This window comes from Sminthopsis crassicaudata, chromosome 4 (assembly GCF_048593235.1).
Source record: "Sminthopsis crassicaudata isolate SCR6 chromosome 4, ASM4859323v1, whole genome shotgun sequence".
NCBI classification, from domain to species: Eukaryota; Metazoa; Chordata; class Mammalia; order Dasyuromorphia; family Dasyuridae; genus Sminthopsis; species Sminthopsis crassicaudata.
Window position 1 is genome coordinate 348,207,228 of NC_133620.1, and position 18,565 is coordinate 348,225,792.

General features: G+C 35.2%; 1 long non-coding RNA gene across 1 annotated transcript; it reads right to left on the minus strand.

Moving 5' to 3' along the window:
- Positions 1-85: 85 nt before the first annotated feature.
- Positions 86-16,319, minus strand: LOC141539054 (uncharacterized). Its single transcript, XR_012481189.1, has 3 exons — positions 15,744-16,319; positions 14,996-15,153; positions 86-405 (listed from the first exon to the last, which is right to left on the minus strand). It is a non-coding gene; the product is annotated as an uncharacterized LOC141539054 (long non-coding RNA).
- Positions 16,320-18,565: the final 2,246 nt, after the last annotated feature.

An 18,565-nucleotide genomic window follows, 5' to 3' on the forward strand; every position in this document is an offset into this window, starting at 1 on the left:
CACCTCTAATGAGGGACTGGAGTAGGACTGTGTTCTTAGACATACCCCTTACCCCTAATTCCTGCCAGTTTGTCCATGGGAGCCTTTGGTCATAAATAAAACTAAATAGTGTGTGGATGGTTGGGCAATATCTCCAGATGGAACTAGAAACATTTTACATTTCACCATGATAAAAAAGTATCATTTTCCTAGACGAGTGCACCTTTCGTATTCACACACATGACAAAATCTGATGGCTCAGAGAAGTTCGTGGTAGGTCGCTTTCTTTCATGTCGCTTTATTTCCAGGTTCTGGGTAAGGAATGTTGTTCTTGTGTTTTCCTGATCACCAGTAGAGCAGAACAGTGTTGTGTGTGCTTGCTCCCATGCTTTTTATTATAATGTTTTCAGTGATGTTGTTGGATGCCTTTAATGAGGATAAAAACAGCATCAAGGTCAGCTTCTGCACTAACAGTAAATTATTTAACTTGAGAAGGCTAGGAACCAGGATTAAAACGGAGGGAGAGTTGGGGAGTGACTTTTTGTTTGCAGATGATTGTGCACTCAATGCAGCCTCTGAACCTGAGATGCACCAAAGTAGGGATCGATTCTCTGTAGCTTGTAGTAATTCTGATCTAACAACACCAAGGAAACACCACTAGCCAGCACTTCACCATTCATCTATGGAATTAGTTTCAGTAAGTGAGGGAAACTGAATACTGTGGATAAGTTCACTTATCTTGGCAATATACTTTCCAGGGATGTACACATAGATGATGAGGCTGATACCCACATTGTTAGAGCAGCTCAGTGTTTGGGAGACTCCAAAGGAAAGAGCGGCTACCTACCAATTGAAGGTCATTGTGCTAACCTCATTGTTGTATATCTGTGAAACCTGGACAGTCTGCCAGCAACATGCCAGGAAACCGAATGAATTCTATTTGAATTGTCTTAGAAAGATTCTGAAAATCACCTGACTAGATAAAGGACCAACACTTAGGTCTTTTCTTGAGCTGAACTACCAAGCATTTAACTCTATCGCAAAGAAGGCAATTTTTAGGGTAAGCCTAAAATTCTGTTTTATAGAAAACTCACACATGGCAGGCACTCACATGGAAGTCAGAAGAAGTGATACAAGGACATTTTCAAGGTCTCTCTGAAGAACTTTAGAATCAATTGGTAGACATGGGAGATACTGGCACAGGGCCTCTCAGCATGGTTTGTCTGTCTCAAAGAAGGTGCATGCAGAATTGCATTAAGTCAAAAGAAATAGGAGATGCACAAATTTAGAGCTGTCTCCACTCCAAATGTTTATATGAACTATTTGTGCCTGACCTATGGTAGAGCCTTCTGAGCTTATCTGATCCACCACAGCTGAACACACTGTACCTTGACCTGGACATAGTGATATCATTTTGGTCTTATTTGAGAATCAAGGACAACAACTATTATAATAAAAAGAACAGAGAATCTATTACTTGACATAGGTTTCTTCTCATCACATAAAGCAGGAGCTCAAATCCCAGCATACACAATGCATTGGAATGGTAATCAGAAGTCATAATTAAAGCAAGGGTCTCATGGATTATACACAAAATGGCAACTGGTAACTAGGAATTCTTGCACCAAGATTCTCCAGGTTGGAGGATGAGTTAAGGCAGAATTAAGTATGACACTCCTCTGGAAATTAAAGTAGCCTTTAAAGTAGAGAGAAGTCAAGGAAGTTAAGGAGGCTGAGGAATAATAGTAAACAAAAGTCTATGAGCCATGGGCATGATGGAGAAGAGGGAAGGTGACCCTGAGCGCCATGCATGACAGCAAAAAGTATCTGCACAAAAATAGCAGGAACTAGAAATTTAGAAAATTCCCATCAGTTGAGGAATGACTGAATAAATTATGGCATATGAATGTAATAGAATATTATTGTTCTATAAAAAATGATGGGCATGCAAAATGTTTGTGGCAGCTCTTTTTGTAGTGGCCAGAAACTGGAAAATGAATGGATGTCCATCAATTGGAGAATGGTTGGGTAAATTATGGTATACGAAGGTTATGGAATATTATTGCTCTGTAAGAAATGACCAGCAGGAGGAATACAGAGAGGTTTGGAGAGACTTACATCAACTGATGCTGAGTGAAATGAGCAGAACCAGGAGATCACTATACACTTCAACAACAATACTGTATGAGGATGTATTCTGATGGAAGTGGATATCTAATCTAAAGAAGATCTAATTCAGTTCCAGTTGATCAATGATGGACAGAAACAGCTACACCCAGAGAAAGAACACTGGGAATTGAGTGTAAACTGCTTGCACTATTGTCTTTCTACCCAGGTTATTTATGCCTTCGGAATCCAATTCTTACCGTGCAACAAGAAATGTGGTTTTACACACATATATTGTATCTAGGTTATACTGTAATACATGTAATATGTATGGGATTGCCTGTCATCTAGTGGAGGGAGTAGGAGGGAGGGAAAAATTTAGAAAAATGAATACAAGAGATAATGTTGTAAAAAAAATTACCCATGCATATGTACTTTCAAAAAATTATAATTATAAAATTAATAAATAAAAAAAGAAATGATGGGCATGGGGGCAGCCAGGTGGTGCAGTGGATAGAGCTCTAGCCTTGTGAAGCCAGAAGAACCTGAGTTCAAATGTGACCTCAGACATTTAACACACTCCTGGCTGTGTGACCCTGGGCAAGTCACTTATCCCCAATTGCCTGTGCAAAAAAAGAAAGAAAAAAGAAAAGAAAGAAAGAGGAAGGAAAGAAGAAAGGAAGGAAGGAAGAAGTTTGTTTTTTTCTTTTTCATGTTTTCTTCCCTTTTGGTCTGATTTTTCTTGTATAACATGACAAATATGGAAATATGCTTAAAATAATTGTACATATTTAACCTATATCAGATTCCTTTTTGTTTGGGGGAACAGGAGGTAAGTAAGGGAGGGAGAAAAATTTGGTACACAAAGTCATACAAAAATGAATGCTGAAGACTATATTTACATGTATTTGGAAAATACAAAAAAAATTTTAAAAATATTTGCATACGAGACAATTAATTTAATTTAATTTAAATATTTCTTTGTGTTCACCAAATATATCTTTTTTTTAATTAAAGCTTTTTTTTTTACAAAACAAATACATAGGCAATTTTTCAGCATTGGCCCTTGCAAAACCTTGTGTTCCAAATTTTGCCCTCCCCAGACAGCAGGTAGAACAATACATGTTAAATATGTTAAAGTATATGTTAAATCCAATATATACATAGTTATACAGTTATCTTGCTGCACAAGAAAAATTGGACCAAGAAGAAAAAAAAAACTGAGAAAAAAAACAAAATGCAAGCGAATAACAGTGAGACTGAAAATGCTGTGTTGTGAACCACATTCAGTTCCCATAGTCCTCTCTCTGGGTGTAGCTGATTCTCTTCATCACTGAACAATTGGAACTGGTTTGAATCATCTCACTGTTGAAGAGAGCCATGCCCATCAGAATTGATCATCATATAATCTTACTGTTACCATGTACAATGATCTCCTGATTCTGCTCATTCACTTAGCATCAGATCATGTAAGTCTCTCCAGACCTCTCTGAAATCATCCTCCTGATTGTTTCTTACAGAACAATAATATTCCATAGCATTCATATACCATATCTTCTTTACCCATTCTCCAACTGATGGGCATCCACTCAGTTTCCGGTTTCTTGTCATTACAAAAAGGGCTGCCACAAACATTTTTGCATGTGTGGGTCCCTTTCCCTCTTTTAAGATCTCTTTGGAGTGCAAGGGATAATGTTGTAAAAAATTACCCATGCATATGTACTGTCAAAAAATGTTATAATTATAAAATAAAATAAAAAATTAAAAAAAAAATAAAAAAATAAAGATGCAAAGTTTAAAAAAAAAAAAAAGATCTCTTTGGGATAGAGGCAATTAATTTTAAAGAGTAGTTTCTATAAGATAATGTCAGAGAAAGGGTATAAAAGTAGAAATGGGGAGTAAAATGGCTTCATGACTTTATCTCTTCTAGCATATTTGATATGGAGTGCTGAACTTAGAGTAGGAAGACTTGGGTTCATATTATCTCTCTGAGGCTTTTCATATGACCCTGAGCAAACCTTAATGTAGGTATAAGCTCCTCCATCTATAAAATGGCAAAATTTGTATCTTAATATATGCAACGAGGCTCTTACTTTCAGAAGCCACTGCCAAGATACATCTCCATAATTCCAAAAAGAGTGAAGCACATCTCTTTGCAAAATTTAACTTAGTATATACTCTTGCTTGGAGAGAGCATTTGGTTTGGATTGGGGGTGAGAATACTTGCAAAGGATTCTCTTTAAATCAAAGCCTTATTTCACCAAAGTGAATAGCATGGGCAACTAATTAGCAATTAGAGTCAGGGAGAAGAAAACTTATATCCCATAATTTTGGCTCTAAGCCATGTTAGGAATACTAAGGCTGCTAAAAACAGAACCTTTTTCAGACAAAAGCTCAGCCACAAAATCTGCTAAAAACAATTAGTCAAAACAGCAACTTGGGTTCAAGGAACAGCTTTTGGGGCAAGTGTTCCTTTTATAAGCCCAGCAAGTCTAAACATACTTATTTTAGTGATTTTAGAAAATATTTCTATTAGTAATTTTCATAAGCTAGTCTAGAGACCAGGGTTAGGATTTACCAAGTCCTCTACACTAACTTGATCAAGTTATGTTATTTAAATTTTCTAAATTAAATTAAACTTTTTAACAATAAGTTTTTCATAATTTTCCTCCTTCCAATCTCAAATTCCACATATGCTTTTTCATTCCCCCTACTGTATCTATAGGTAGGTTCCCAGATCTGCCTGATCCTTATCTAGAAGTATGATGATAAATGTTTAATAACAAGCTGTGGGGAATGGGAAAAGAGAATTAACTCATAACACACTTTTAAGTTTCATCTGCACTATTAATATTTTCTCCACCACTTTCCACTTTCTTAAGTCTAGACAAACAAAACAATAAACCAATACCTGTTTTGTTACATTTGCTGATTTCTAAGGTGTAAATTCTTACATGAAAAATGCTCACTGTTCTGACTCCAGAACACTCTTGTTTATCACTATTTTCTAGAACTTTTCTCCCTGCTTTTCACAGGAAATGATACCTATCTATCCTAAAGTTTTCTTTTAACAAAAGTATCCTTTCCAGTAGTGATTCTACTAGCTCTGTATCCCAAAGAGATCATAAAAGAGGGAAAAGAATCCACATGTACAAAAATGTTTGTAGTAGCTCTTTTTATAGTGGCAAGGAACTGGAAATTGAGTGGATAGCCACTAGATGGGGAATGGCTGAATGAGTTATGGTAAATGACTGTAATGGAATATTATTGAAATGATGAGTAAGCAGATTTCAGAAAAACCTGGAAAGACTTACATGATGCTGAGTGAAGTGAGCAGAACATTGAACATAGTAACAACAAAATTATATAATGATCAACTGTTATGGACTTGGTTCTTTTCAACAATGTTTTGATTCGAGACAATTCCAATAGACTTGGAATGGAAAATGCCATATCCAGAGAGAAAATTATGGAGACCGAATATGGATTGTAGCACAGTATTTTCACCTTTTTTGTTATTATTTATTTACTTTTTTCTTTTTCATGATTTTTCTTACACAGCATAACAAATATATAAATTTGTTTAAAATTTGTTTATCTATATCAGATTGGTAGCTGTCTTGGGCAGAGGGGAGGTAAGAGAGGGAAGAAAATTTGGAACACAAAGTTTTACAAAAATGAATGTTGAAAACTATCTCTACGTGTATTTGGAAAAATAAAATACTATAAAAATTTTTTTGAAAAGAAAGATATCTTGGAAGAGGATTTTGGGAAGATGGGGGAATAGGTTAGATAATTACAAGCTCCCCAGATTTCCCCCTGAAACAAGACAAAATTGTGTTTCAAGGTGAGTATAGAACAGTTAAAAACAAATAAAAGTTGGTCAGGAGAGATACTAGGATTGAGGATTGGCTCACATGATGTGTAAACACCTCTGAAACAGTAAACTGCAAACCTTGGGGCTTAGGTTGGGAGATAGCCTAGGCTACAGTTACAGAAAATTTCACCTTCCACCCAGTATGGGGAATCAAGTATCTGAGTCCCGGAAGATTGAGGGAACTTCTGCTGATAAGGAATTCCAGAGCCTAGTATTTTGCTAAGAAGCAGCCTTGGTGAGAAGGAATTAGCACATACTCAGTGAAGTGATTACAGAAACTTCCGGGCAAGGAAGCTGCTGACTACAGGTACTTACAGATGGATGGAGTTCTTGGTTTTGCCAGGACATAGGAGAGAACTGAAGGAGGGTCTGAGGTTAGAGGAACCCCAGAACTAGAAGTGATTATACTAACAATCTGCTATGAGCAGGCAAAGGAGAAAGATTCCAGAGAAAGTTATTATAGGAATAGGGAAGACTAAGTTCATCTTCAGAGGAGAATAAAAAGAATTCTCCTACCCCAAAGAGTAGCATCAAATGATCACTTGTTCAAAAAGAATTCATAGAAGAATTTTGAAAATATTTTAAAATTAAATGAGGAAGAATTAATATAAACTAAAAGAAGGAGAAGAAGAATCCAAGAAAAACAAGAAGATTATGTAAAGAAATTCAACTAACTAGAAAAAGAGATTAGGAATTTTAACAAAGAAAATGATTCATTGGAAACTAGAATTGGACAGGGGGAAGCTAGCAAATTTATAAGAGACCAAGAAATAATAAAACAAAATATAAAGAATGAAAAAATAGAAGAGAATGTGAGACATTTCATAAGAAAAATCAACTGATCTGAAGAACAGATCAAGAAGAGAAAACAAGTCAAAGGATATAAACAATTTTCAGATGAAGAAATTGAAACCATTTCTAGTCATATAAAAAGGTGCTCTAAATCACTTGATCAGAGAAATTAAGACAACTCTGAGATATCACTACATAACTCAGATTGGCTAAGATGACAGGAAAAGACAATGATAAATGTTGAAGACAATGTGGGAAAACTAGAACACTAATACATTGTTGGTGGAATTGTGAACAGATCCAAGAGCAATTTGGAACTATGCTCAAAGGGCTATCAAAATGTGCATACCATTTGATCCAGCAGTGATTCTATTGGGTTATAGCCCAAAGAGATCTTAAAGGAGGGAAAGGGACCTGTATGTACCAAAATGTTTGTGGCAGCCCTTTTTGTAGTGGCAAAAAACTGGAAAGTGAATGGATGTCCATCAATTGGAGAATGACTGAGTAAATTGTGGTACATGAATGTTATAGAATATTATTGTTCTATAAAAAATGACCAACAGGATGATGTCAGAGAGGTTTGGAGAGACTTACATGAACTGACCTTAAGTGAAGTTGAGCAGAACTAGGAGATCATCATACACAGCAACAAGATTATAAGATGATTAATTTTGATGGATGTAGTTCTTTTCAACAATGACATGATTCAGGCTTGTTCCAATGATTTTGTGATGAGAGGACTGTGGGAACCGAGGGTGGATAACAACATAACATTTCACTCTTTTTGTTGTGGTTTGCTTGAATTTTGTTTTTATTGTCACTTTTTAAAAAACTTTTTGATCTGATTTTTCTTGTGCAGCAAGATAATTGTATAAATATGTATGTCTATTTTGGATTTAACATATATGTTTACCATGTTTAACATATATTGAATTACATGCCATCTAGGGTAGGGGATGGTGGGAAGGGGGGGCAAAATTGGAACACATGGTTTTTCAAGGGTCATTGTTGAAAAAATTATCCTTGCATATGTTTTAAAAATTAAAAACTTCAATAAAAATAAGTTAATTAAAAAAAAAGAAAAAAAGAGAAAACAAGAATAATTGGATTACCTAAAGCTATGATTAAAAAAGAATATTGATTCAATAATATGAGAAATAATTAAATAAATTGTTTTGAAGTATTAGAACAAGAGGGGAAAGTAGAAATAGAAAAAAAAATTCATCAATCATCATCTGAAAGAGATCCTATGAGGAAAACCTACAGGAACATCATAGCCAAATTCTTAAACCTCCAGGTTAAGGAGAAAATATAAGCCACAAAAACAAAAACAAAAACAAAAAACAATTCAAATATGGCAGAACCACAATTAGAGTCACATAAGACCTAGCAGTAGCTGCATTAAAAAACCATAAGTTTTGGAACACTGTATATTGAAGAGCAAAAGAACTGTGTTGTGGCTGAAGATATACTCAGCAAATTTAAGCATAATACTGAATGGAAAAAAGATACATTCAATTAACTGTCAGACTTTCAGGATTTTATTGCAAAAAGACCTGAACTTAATAGAAAATTTGATATATAAGCGTCAAGAGAAATATCAAGTAAATATCAAGATTAATTTCAAGGGACTTAAGGACAAACTGTTTATAATTTATATGTGGAAATATAAAAAAGTATGTCTAAGATTGCATTAGTAAGTGGGTAATTCAAAAAGAATGATTGGGGTAGAGCTGAATATAATGTGATTCTAAAAAAGTAAAAGTATATTGGAAAAAGTAAAAAGAGTAATTAAGCTAAACAACATATGAGAGCAAAACTGCCACAGAGGAATTAGATGGGGGAGAGTCAGAGCTCTGGAATCCCACTTACATGGAGAATGAGTTTAAAAAGCAACTATATATATATATATATATATATATATATATATATATATATATATATATATATATATACACACACACACACACACACACACACACACACACACACACACACACATATTCTATATGTAGGCATAAAAGTCTTCTAAATTTATTAAGAAATAAGAGGGGAGGGAATCGAATAAGGGAACAGTATAGAAGGGTGTGTAGATTAATGGGAATGGGATAAGGTGTGTAGATTAATAAGAATGGTATAAAGAGGGAGGGAAAGGATAGACAAAAGTGTGAGGAGAGAGGATAAGGAAGGGATCCTTGGAGGGGATTTATTAATTATTTAATTATTAATAATAGTTATTAATAATTAAATAATAGCAAGGCAAAGGTAGAGAGTAGAAGTAAAGTAGAGGAATCAGGAAGAATAGGAAAGAAGAGATTCATACAAACATAAGAATACTGATCAGAAATAGAATCTATTGGGAAAAACGTAGAGGTAATAATCATTGATCTCAAAGTTAAAATAGATTCAATGAAAAGTGAAAAAGAGGGAAACTACATTATTTCAGCCATATTGATCAATATTGTTTTAAACTATTTAAAACAACTAGATAGTATAAGATTGGAATATTGTTATGGTATAGGAAATGATGAGTTAATAGATTTAGAAAAATATGGAAAGACTTGGACCTAAGAAGAATGATGTTATCTATTTTCAGAGAAACAGAAATGAAGTACATCCTCACATAGATGTATATGAATGCCTATGTGTATATGTTTATGATTACAAATATCTATGTATATGAAATTGTATATGTGTATGTGTGTGTATAAATATATCCTTTATAAATATTTATAAATATAAATTTATAAATATAAATATTGTAGCCTGCTTAGGGGAGGTGAAGTAGAGGAAAGGGGAAAAACAGAATAATGTAAAAAGTGCACTGCAGAAACAAAATAAAACCTATAAGGAAACAAAATTAAAGAAGAACAATTCTGAATACAATGTATAACATTTATTACATATACTTTCTTGAAATGGAAAGTTTTTGTTTCATATTTTGACTCCTCTCCTATGATCTGCTATACATATAACAATATTTTTTCTTTTTCTGTTTTGTACTTATGTTTTAAATAAATAAATATAAAAGAAAGAAAGGCATCATGATTTAGGTAGTAAAAGGAAGAAATAAGTTCCATTTATACCAACTGAAAACTGTAAAATTAAAACTGACGATTCTGGGCAGCTAGATGGCACAGTGGATTGTGTTGGATTTAGAATCTGGAAGAAGTGAATTTGAATTTTCGCTTAGACACTTACTACTGTGTAAACCTGGCCAAGTCACTTAAACTGTCTCAGCTTACATTTGTCAAGTGGGAATGATATTAGCAAGTATATTATAGGATTGTTATGAAGATCAAATGAGATCAAATGTGAAGTGCTTTGCAAACTTAAAAGTGCTACAATATTAGCTGTATAATTATATTTAGTTAAGTCAATCAAAACAAATTCCTAGATATGTTCTAAAATCACATTTAGACTCCAATCAGGATGTATATATGTTTGTTTGTTGTTTTTTTTTTTCCTATAGTATGGACAGCAATTGTTCATGTTCAAGGAAAAACCGAGACCTTGTAAAAGCCTAAAGTAACTTCTTAAACATTAGATAAAGATTAAATTATTTCCCCAAAGTTTTATTAAAGTAATTAATAAAGTTAATAAATTAACTTCTTGTATTCAATTTTTTTGGAAACTGTTGATTTTTAAGTGGTTTGGAGCAGTTAAGTAGTACAGTTAAGTAGTGCAGAGTGCCAGGTCTGGAGTCAGGAGGATATGAGTTTAAATCCACCTCTCAGATACTTACTAGCAATGGAATCCTGGGAAAGGCACTTAACCCTGTTTGCCTCAGTTTCCTCATCTGGAAAATGAGCTGGAGAAGGAAATGACAAACCAGTGCAGTTTCTTTTCTAAGAAAACTCCAAATGAGGTCAGGAAGAGTCAAACAAGACTAAAGTGACTTAACAAACAGCAACAGGTGCTGTAGAAAATTTTTCTTGGCTGGATAGGAAACTCAAGTAATGTCTTAGGACTTTTATTTCATCTATAATATGAAAGAATTGTATTAAATGACCTCCAAGGGGGCTTTCAAAATCTAAATCCTATGAACAGATACTCTCATTCCACAGTCATTCTAGTGTTGAAGTCTCTCTAGTGCTTCTCTTCCAACTTGAATTCAAAGCTTAGGTCTCACAGAAGTGACTACTACCTACGATTCTGTGGCTGCCTTATAGAATTGGCCTAAAACTATAAGTCAAGCAGAATGATTTCAGAAAGGACTTAAAGGATCTGATGCTAAATGAAGTGAGTAGAACCAAAAGAATGCTGTACACAGCAACAAGATTATGCAATGATCAGCCCTGATGTTTGTGGCTCTTTTCAACAATGAGGTTACTTAGGGCAGAGTTGTGATGGAGAGAACAATTTGCATCCAGAAAGAGAATTGTGGGGACTGAATGTTGATCACAACATAGTATTTTCATCTGTTTGTTGTTGTGACTTCTTCCCCTTCCTTTTTGATTTGATTTTTCTTGTGCACCATGATAAAATGTGGAAATATATATAGGAGAATTGCACATATTTAACATATATTGGATTACTTGCTGTCTAGTAGAGAGGGTGAGGGAAAGAAGGGAGAAAAATTTAGAACATAAGGTTTTGCAATGGTGAATGTTGAAAACTATCTTTGCATGTATTTTGAAAATAAAAAAGCTATTTTAAAAAAATAAAACCCAACATCTCAAAAGAAAAAATAAAATTATAGATCATGAGCCCTCACCAGTGTTTTATCTATTAACAATCAGACAGCAGACTAAATTAGTTCTTAGCAAAGGCATTTAACTAAATGGTATAACTAATAGGGAAGAAAAAAGGAAGGAAGAAAACAACCAATTATTAAGTACTTATTATGTGCTAGGCAATGTACTAAGTATTTCACATTGATTATATCATTTAATCTTCACAACAACCCTGAAAGAAAAATGCATGCTATTATTATTCCTGTTTTACAGTTAAGAAAACAGTCAAACCAAAGTTAAATTACTTGCAAAAAAAAAATCCTTTCCCAAAAAACCTTGGGGAATATACATCTATGTCTGTGAGGAGAGTGAGAGAACAAATTTAATGCACAATGGTAGAGAGGTATATTTATAGAATCTTTAGTTCAAGGATGAGAGTCTTCTCAGTGAGAAACTTCACTCAATCATGGTACAGTGGTTAGAGCACTGGGCCTAATGTCAGAAATACTTGGATTGGAATTCTTCAGACCTGGACTAGTTGTGTATCATTTAACCTCTGTTTCCTAATTTTGAGTTTCATTAAATATGAAGTGGGGATAATAATAGGATAATAATAGCACTTTCCCCCCCAGGGCCTTTGTGTGTATTAAATGAGATAATCTTTGTTAATTATTTAGTACAATTCCAAAAATACAGTGAGCACTTAATAAGTGCCTCTAGCCTCCTTTCCTATAACTCATGGTAACTATGTACACTTCCCAAATCTTCATCTCTGCAGCCTAGGGCATAGTAAAATCGTAACTATTTGCCCAATAATTATCAATCAACTCTGGGTTTCAGGTTCCTCTATTTTGAAAAATGAAATTTCTTTATAAACTATTCAAATGGATGGATAAGGAAAAGCACTAAAAATAGTATCTCTATGTCCTGAAGGCAAATTTATTGCCAACACTGGCTTTTTTTATATACAAATGAGCCTTATCCATAATCATTTCCACCCAACTCTTACTAGGTACAAATATCATTTAGACATACACCCTTAAATGTCATTGCCTCTAATTTAGGAATAGAAAATTTGCTTTACATGATGAATATGGAAATATGTTTAGAAGAATTGCACGTTTAACCTATATTGAATTTCTTGCTATCTTTCGGGGGCAAAGGAGGGAGAGAAAAATTGGAAACACAAAGTTTTGCAAAAGTGAATTGTGAAAACCATTTTTGAATGTACTTTAAAAAATCAAATACTATTTTTTAAAAATTTGCCTTAGGTAAAAAGACTTATCTTTATATCAGAGGAATGAGAAATAGAGAGAAGAGGATAGGTTGAGGGACCTAAGGAGAGATTTTGCTGGATACAACTTGGATCAAAGAATCATAGAGTTGGAAGGGACCCTAAAGGTCTTTCTGAGTCTGGGCCCAAGGTCACCTGACTGCTGGGATTTTACAAGTTACTGTAAATATTTGTCAGTTCCTGTTTAATTCTTGGACCAATTCATTTTCCATTTGGAAGCAAATAACATAATATTTGTAAAATTGCTTAGCATAGTGCCCAAGACATAATAGGCACTTAGCAAATGCTTATGTAATTACTATATGTTCCATATGTATGTGTGTGTATAGATATATATATATATAGATATATATATACAAAATATATGCATATGTATACTGATATACAAGTTCATTATAATTTTTTTAATTGCAATGGGAAATTTCAAATAATTGAAATAAGAAATTATGCCATAATTTGTAGAGAAATAACAGTGGTGAATTTAACTGCTCACTATTCTATAACTGAAACAGCTACATAGCAAAGGAGATAAAGTGTTGGATCTGGATTCATGAAGATGTAAAAACAAATCATCTATTTTCTCATCTTAAAATAAGAGTAATAATAGCACTACCCTTTTGCATTCTTCTTATTTCTTTTCCCATTTTTTTTCTACTTTTCTTATTTGACTTAAAATTCTTTTGAACTTTTCCAAGAAGGCTATCTGGTTTGAGCCCAATTCATATCCCCCTTTGAAGTTTTGCATGGAAACATTTTGTCCTCTTTTGAGCTGGTATTTTGATCTTCCCTGTCACTGTAGTAGCTTTCTATGGTCAATATTCTTTTTGTTCCTTGATCTTTTTTTTTTCATTTTTTTCTTTTTCTCTCCCTACCTCTCTTCCTTCCTCCCTCTTTCCCTCTTTTTCTCCCTCCCTCCCTCCCTCCTTCCCACTTTTTCCCTCCCTCCCTCTCTCTCTGTCTCTCTGTCTCTGTTCTCTGTCTCTCTCATCTATTTTGTGGCTGTCAAAATTGAGCTTTGTTCCAAGGCAATCCTAATAAGCTTTGGATAGAAAACAGCACCTGCATCCAGAAAAAAGAACTGTGGAGATTGAATACAAACCAACATGTGACGTGTTCATTTCTTTTTTCTGTTTTTTTTTTCTTTTCCATAGTTTTTCCCTACTGTTCTGATTTTTCTTTCCTAACATGACTCATAAAGAAATGTGTATTAAAAAATAAAAATAAAGACATCAGAAATTACAAAAGGAAAATGATAAAATTGAACTTTGTTCCTGGGGCACAGGAATGGCTGTCCCACATTTCTTGTGTGGCTTTGAGTTTAGGGGCACTTTGAGCTTTGGTTTTGCCTCTGGTGTTTGGTGACTTGCTCACAGCACTGGATATAGCCTGACCTAGTCCCTCCTGTTGTTATCTGGTTGCTTTTAGCACTGGAACTGGAGGCTCTACCACTAGTTGTTTGCACTACTGTCCTGTTGAGCTAGGACTATGGAGTCTCATTTGCTAATCTGGGCTGTAGCTAAAACACTTGCAGGATTTACCTGACACCCTCTGAGCTGGGCTGTGCTCCCCTTTTATCCAAATGAAACTGGACTTTCCTGAAGTCCTTCCAAGCTATCTTGAGCTGGAAAGTTGTTTCATTCCATCTCTTTATAGGTTTTATCACTCCAGAATCTGTTCAGAGACTTAGTTTCATGTATTTTTTTTTTTTTTTTTTTTTTTTTTTTTGTTTCATGCATTTTCTAAGGAAAACTGAGAAAAGCTCACTCAACTCCCTGCTTCCCTCTACAATCTTGGCTCTGGAGACCACCCTCAACAGTTTTTGTAAGAATCAAATAAATAGCATGTGTAAAATGCTTTATAAATCTTTTTATTGATGTTGTTCAGTCATGTCTGACTTTTGGTGACCATCTTAGGGATTTCTAGACAAAGATACTGGAATGATTAACCATTTCCTTTTCCAGCTCATTCTACCAATGAGGAAACTGAGACAAACAGAATTATGTTTGTCCAGGGACACATAGATAGCAAGTTTGATCTGAGGTTAGATTTGTGCTCAGGAAGATGACTCTTCCTTGTCTACAAGTCTGGCATTCTAGCCATCATACTACCTAGCTGCTTTGTAAACTAAGTGATTCATAAACATTATGTTGTTGTTGTTGTTATTATAACATTGTGGTATAGTGGAAAGAATACTGGATTTGAAGACAAGACTTGAGATCAAAATTGAGGTCTTCTACTTATTACCAAAGTAATGTAGAGTAAGTCACTTACCTCAAGAAGACCTCAGTTTCCTTTTCTGTAAAAATGCTTCAAGGAGGGCCTATATTCTGCGTGTATCTTGGGGTCACTTTATGGGGTTGCAGGAAGCCAAAGCAGATAGCTTCCTATTCTTCTCCAAGAGAGATCTTAACTCCTGCCAGAAGCTTTCTCTGAGGAGAGGAAAGAAAGGATATTGGGCCAGAATTTAGATAGATAGAGATCAATAGATTTATATTTATTACATATCATATAATAACAAATAATTATCATAAAATATATACACATATATATATATATATACACATATATATACTTTCTTAAATATTGTTAGTATATAAAATGAGGTTTTCAGGTCCAAGCTAACTTCTGAATTACTGTTTCAATATTAGGGGGAAGAAGGATATCCAAGCACTATATCTGAGTCTTGATCCTTTTCCACCAAAACCAGTTCTACAATGAACACACATAGCAATTATCAAAGAAAACTCATTTATCCAAATTGGTAGCAAAACAAAAAACAGAGAAAATATACATAGGAAAATATATACCAGGTAATACTGAATGAAGGAGCTTTCCCATTGGGATCAAAGTACCTCAGATCAGCCAAAAGAGAGTCCTAGATCTTAACCAAAGGAAAACAAAGTCTCTAAAATAGGATGTAGGGGGTGTTCAAAAAGGTCTAGCCCCTCTGATGTGAGGACTTGCTGAGATTTTTTTCAGGTCTGCTCATCTATCTTTGTGGTCTACCTGATTCACCCACCTGTGGCTTCAAGAAGTGGTAGCATATACAACAATTTCACCTCAGCATGAAAATCATATTGAGTGTAACTGAGGGATCTCAAAGCTATTGCTGAGCTGGAGGGGTGTCTGCATCAAGCACATGAAGACTTCCTGGGACAGCATGGGCAGATGAGAACAATTTGCTCCAATGGCCAAGTACACGGCTGAAACAGGTACTTAGTGATGGGGGTTGAGGTCCCTTTAAGATTCCTTTCTAATTGCCCAAACCATGGCTGACCTTGATTCACAAATCCTGGTCAAAGGCACCCTTTGAATAACTCGGCCCAGCCCCACCATCAGCTCCGCTTCCCCCAGCCCTCACCTGATCTGAGCTAACTGAAAAGCCCTACCCCCAAGAACTTGGGGGGTACTGCTCATCATCTTCTAGGTATAAAAGAAACGAGCTGGAGTGCTCTCCTTGCAGGAGCCCTCCCAGCCAACGCGGTATCCTTCCAGCCATATAAAGGTTTCTGCCCGCCCAGCGGCCACCTCTGGCCCTGTCATTTTCTAACTGAACTTTACTTCCAATTTCTACAATAAACCTTTTATTTATCAATCAAGGTTTTCGGGCCTGTAAATTCATTTTACAGGGGACACTGAGCCTCATGGGATTATCTTATTATCTACGCGCCGAGAAATGGGGTTCCCTCTTTTCTTTCCCTCATTATTAGGAGCTCTTAGAGCTTGGTCATACACTGCATCCAGGCCCAGAATCAATCATCCTAACTTTTGTCCTGCCTCTGGACTTTGATGGCTGGAAGAGAGAATGAGGGTGGTGACTTTGTGAAAATCTGCCTCCCTTAAATCCGATTTACCTGAACGTCAAGACACTCCCCTGTGATGTCATTGTTCCTTTTAACAAAGGAGGACAAACAACAGAATAGTAAGACTGGAATGTGATGGAGACTATCAGATCCTATCATGTCTTCTCAGAATTTTTTTGCTTGACCTCTTCCATATTTCCTCTAGAAGATGGAAGCCAGAAGAATCACCTAAAAGAATATCCAAAGGAAATTTGAAGGGATCTCTTTCACTTTGCCCAATTCATACACCCTTTCTCTGACTACATCTCCCCCCTTCTTCACTGAGACAGAGAACATCAATCTCCCTCCACACCGATGTGCTTTAGGACTGGAGTTATACATAAAATGTTGTTTGCTTTTTAAAATCCTTCACAATTTTGCCTCTTCTTATCTTTCCAGTTACTTTTATTTTTAATTCCTTTCTGAGTACTCTCTGATCCAGCGACACTGGCCTTCTTATTCCTCAAACACTAACCTCACTTTCTCTATTTTGTCCTTTTGCTAGCTGTCTCCAACCTTCCTTCCATGTCTCAGCCTCCTGACTTTCCTGACTTCCTTGAAGACTCAGCTCAAATTCCAAACTCCTACAAAAAGCCTCTCCCTCTCTTCCCCCATCCCCAGTTCTCCTCTCTCTTCTCTCCTTCTTTCTCTTTCCTTTTTCTTTTCTCTTTTTCTCTCTTCTTTCCTTCTTTCTCTCTTTTTTTCTTTGTCTCTGTCTCTGTATGTCTCTCTCTCCTTCACTCTTTGTGTCTCTGCCTCTGTGACTTTGTCTCTATCTGTTTTTCTGTCTCGGTTTCTGTCTCTCTCTCTCACGTAGAAAAATATAGCCATAGATATCTATCTATCTATGTTAATATCTTATTGTTTACATGTTGTCTCTTCCATTCAAATGCTAACTCCTTAAGGATAGGTATTATTTTTACAAAAAAAATTATCCCATAGCACCTTCTCACTCACTCACTTGGGTGGTTATTGTTTTTGTTCTCCAAGAAAAGCAAAATAACATCACTATTTTGAGGTCAAGGTACAGTGTGTATGACAATAGCTGATCAGATGGATATGAGTTCAGAAGGCTTTACCAAAGGCCAGGAACTTAGTAATTGCTTAAAAAATGATTTTTGACTTAACAACTTGAGAAAAACCTGGGCTCAGATTATACCTCTGATACATACTAGCTACGTGATTATGGGCAAGTCATTTAACCTCTCAGTGTCCTAGGCAACTCTCCAAGAATGTTACATGAATCAGTACATTGAGTAATTATTATAATCAATCATGGGCCTCAAGAAAAAATAAAGGAAAGTATCTTCCTTCTAACTGAGTGAATAGAGTGAATGAGTGAATTCATCTTCCTGAGTTCAAATCTAGCCTCAGAGATTTACTAGTTGTGTGAGCCTGGTTAACTCACTTAACTCTATTTGCTTCATCTGTCAAAAGAGCTAGAGAAGAAAATGACAAACTTCTCCAGTATCTTTACCAAGAAAATCCCAAATGGGGTTACAAAGAGTAGGACAAGACTGAACAATAGCAACAACCACATTTCTTTTGTAACAGAAATGGAAATCTATTATGGTATGGAATGTTGTATACGTAGTCACACTGGATTATATGGTGTTGCTTGACTTTCCTTAACCTTTGTTGTTGTTTTTAGAAACAAAGGTTCCCAGAGGTTAAGAGGTGGAATAAGAGTATAGCTGTAAACATATACATATATATATATGTGTGTGTGTGTGTGTGTGTGTGTGTGTGTGTGTGTATTGTGCATGTGTACACAAAAGAGTATAAGTTACAAATGAATTTGTAGATATTCCCTAAATCCAGAATTACACACTGGAAGTTTTTTATAGATCCATATGCTTAAAATCCACATCACTATAAGCTTCCATTTTTTCAGAGAGTTGAGGTATTTCTATTTCTGGTGTAAGAGGGCTATTGTTTCTCTCTACTGGTATGGTATGAACAATCCCTCTATTGACTAAGAGGGCTAGACTAAATAGGG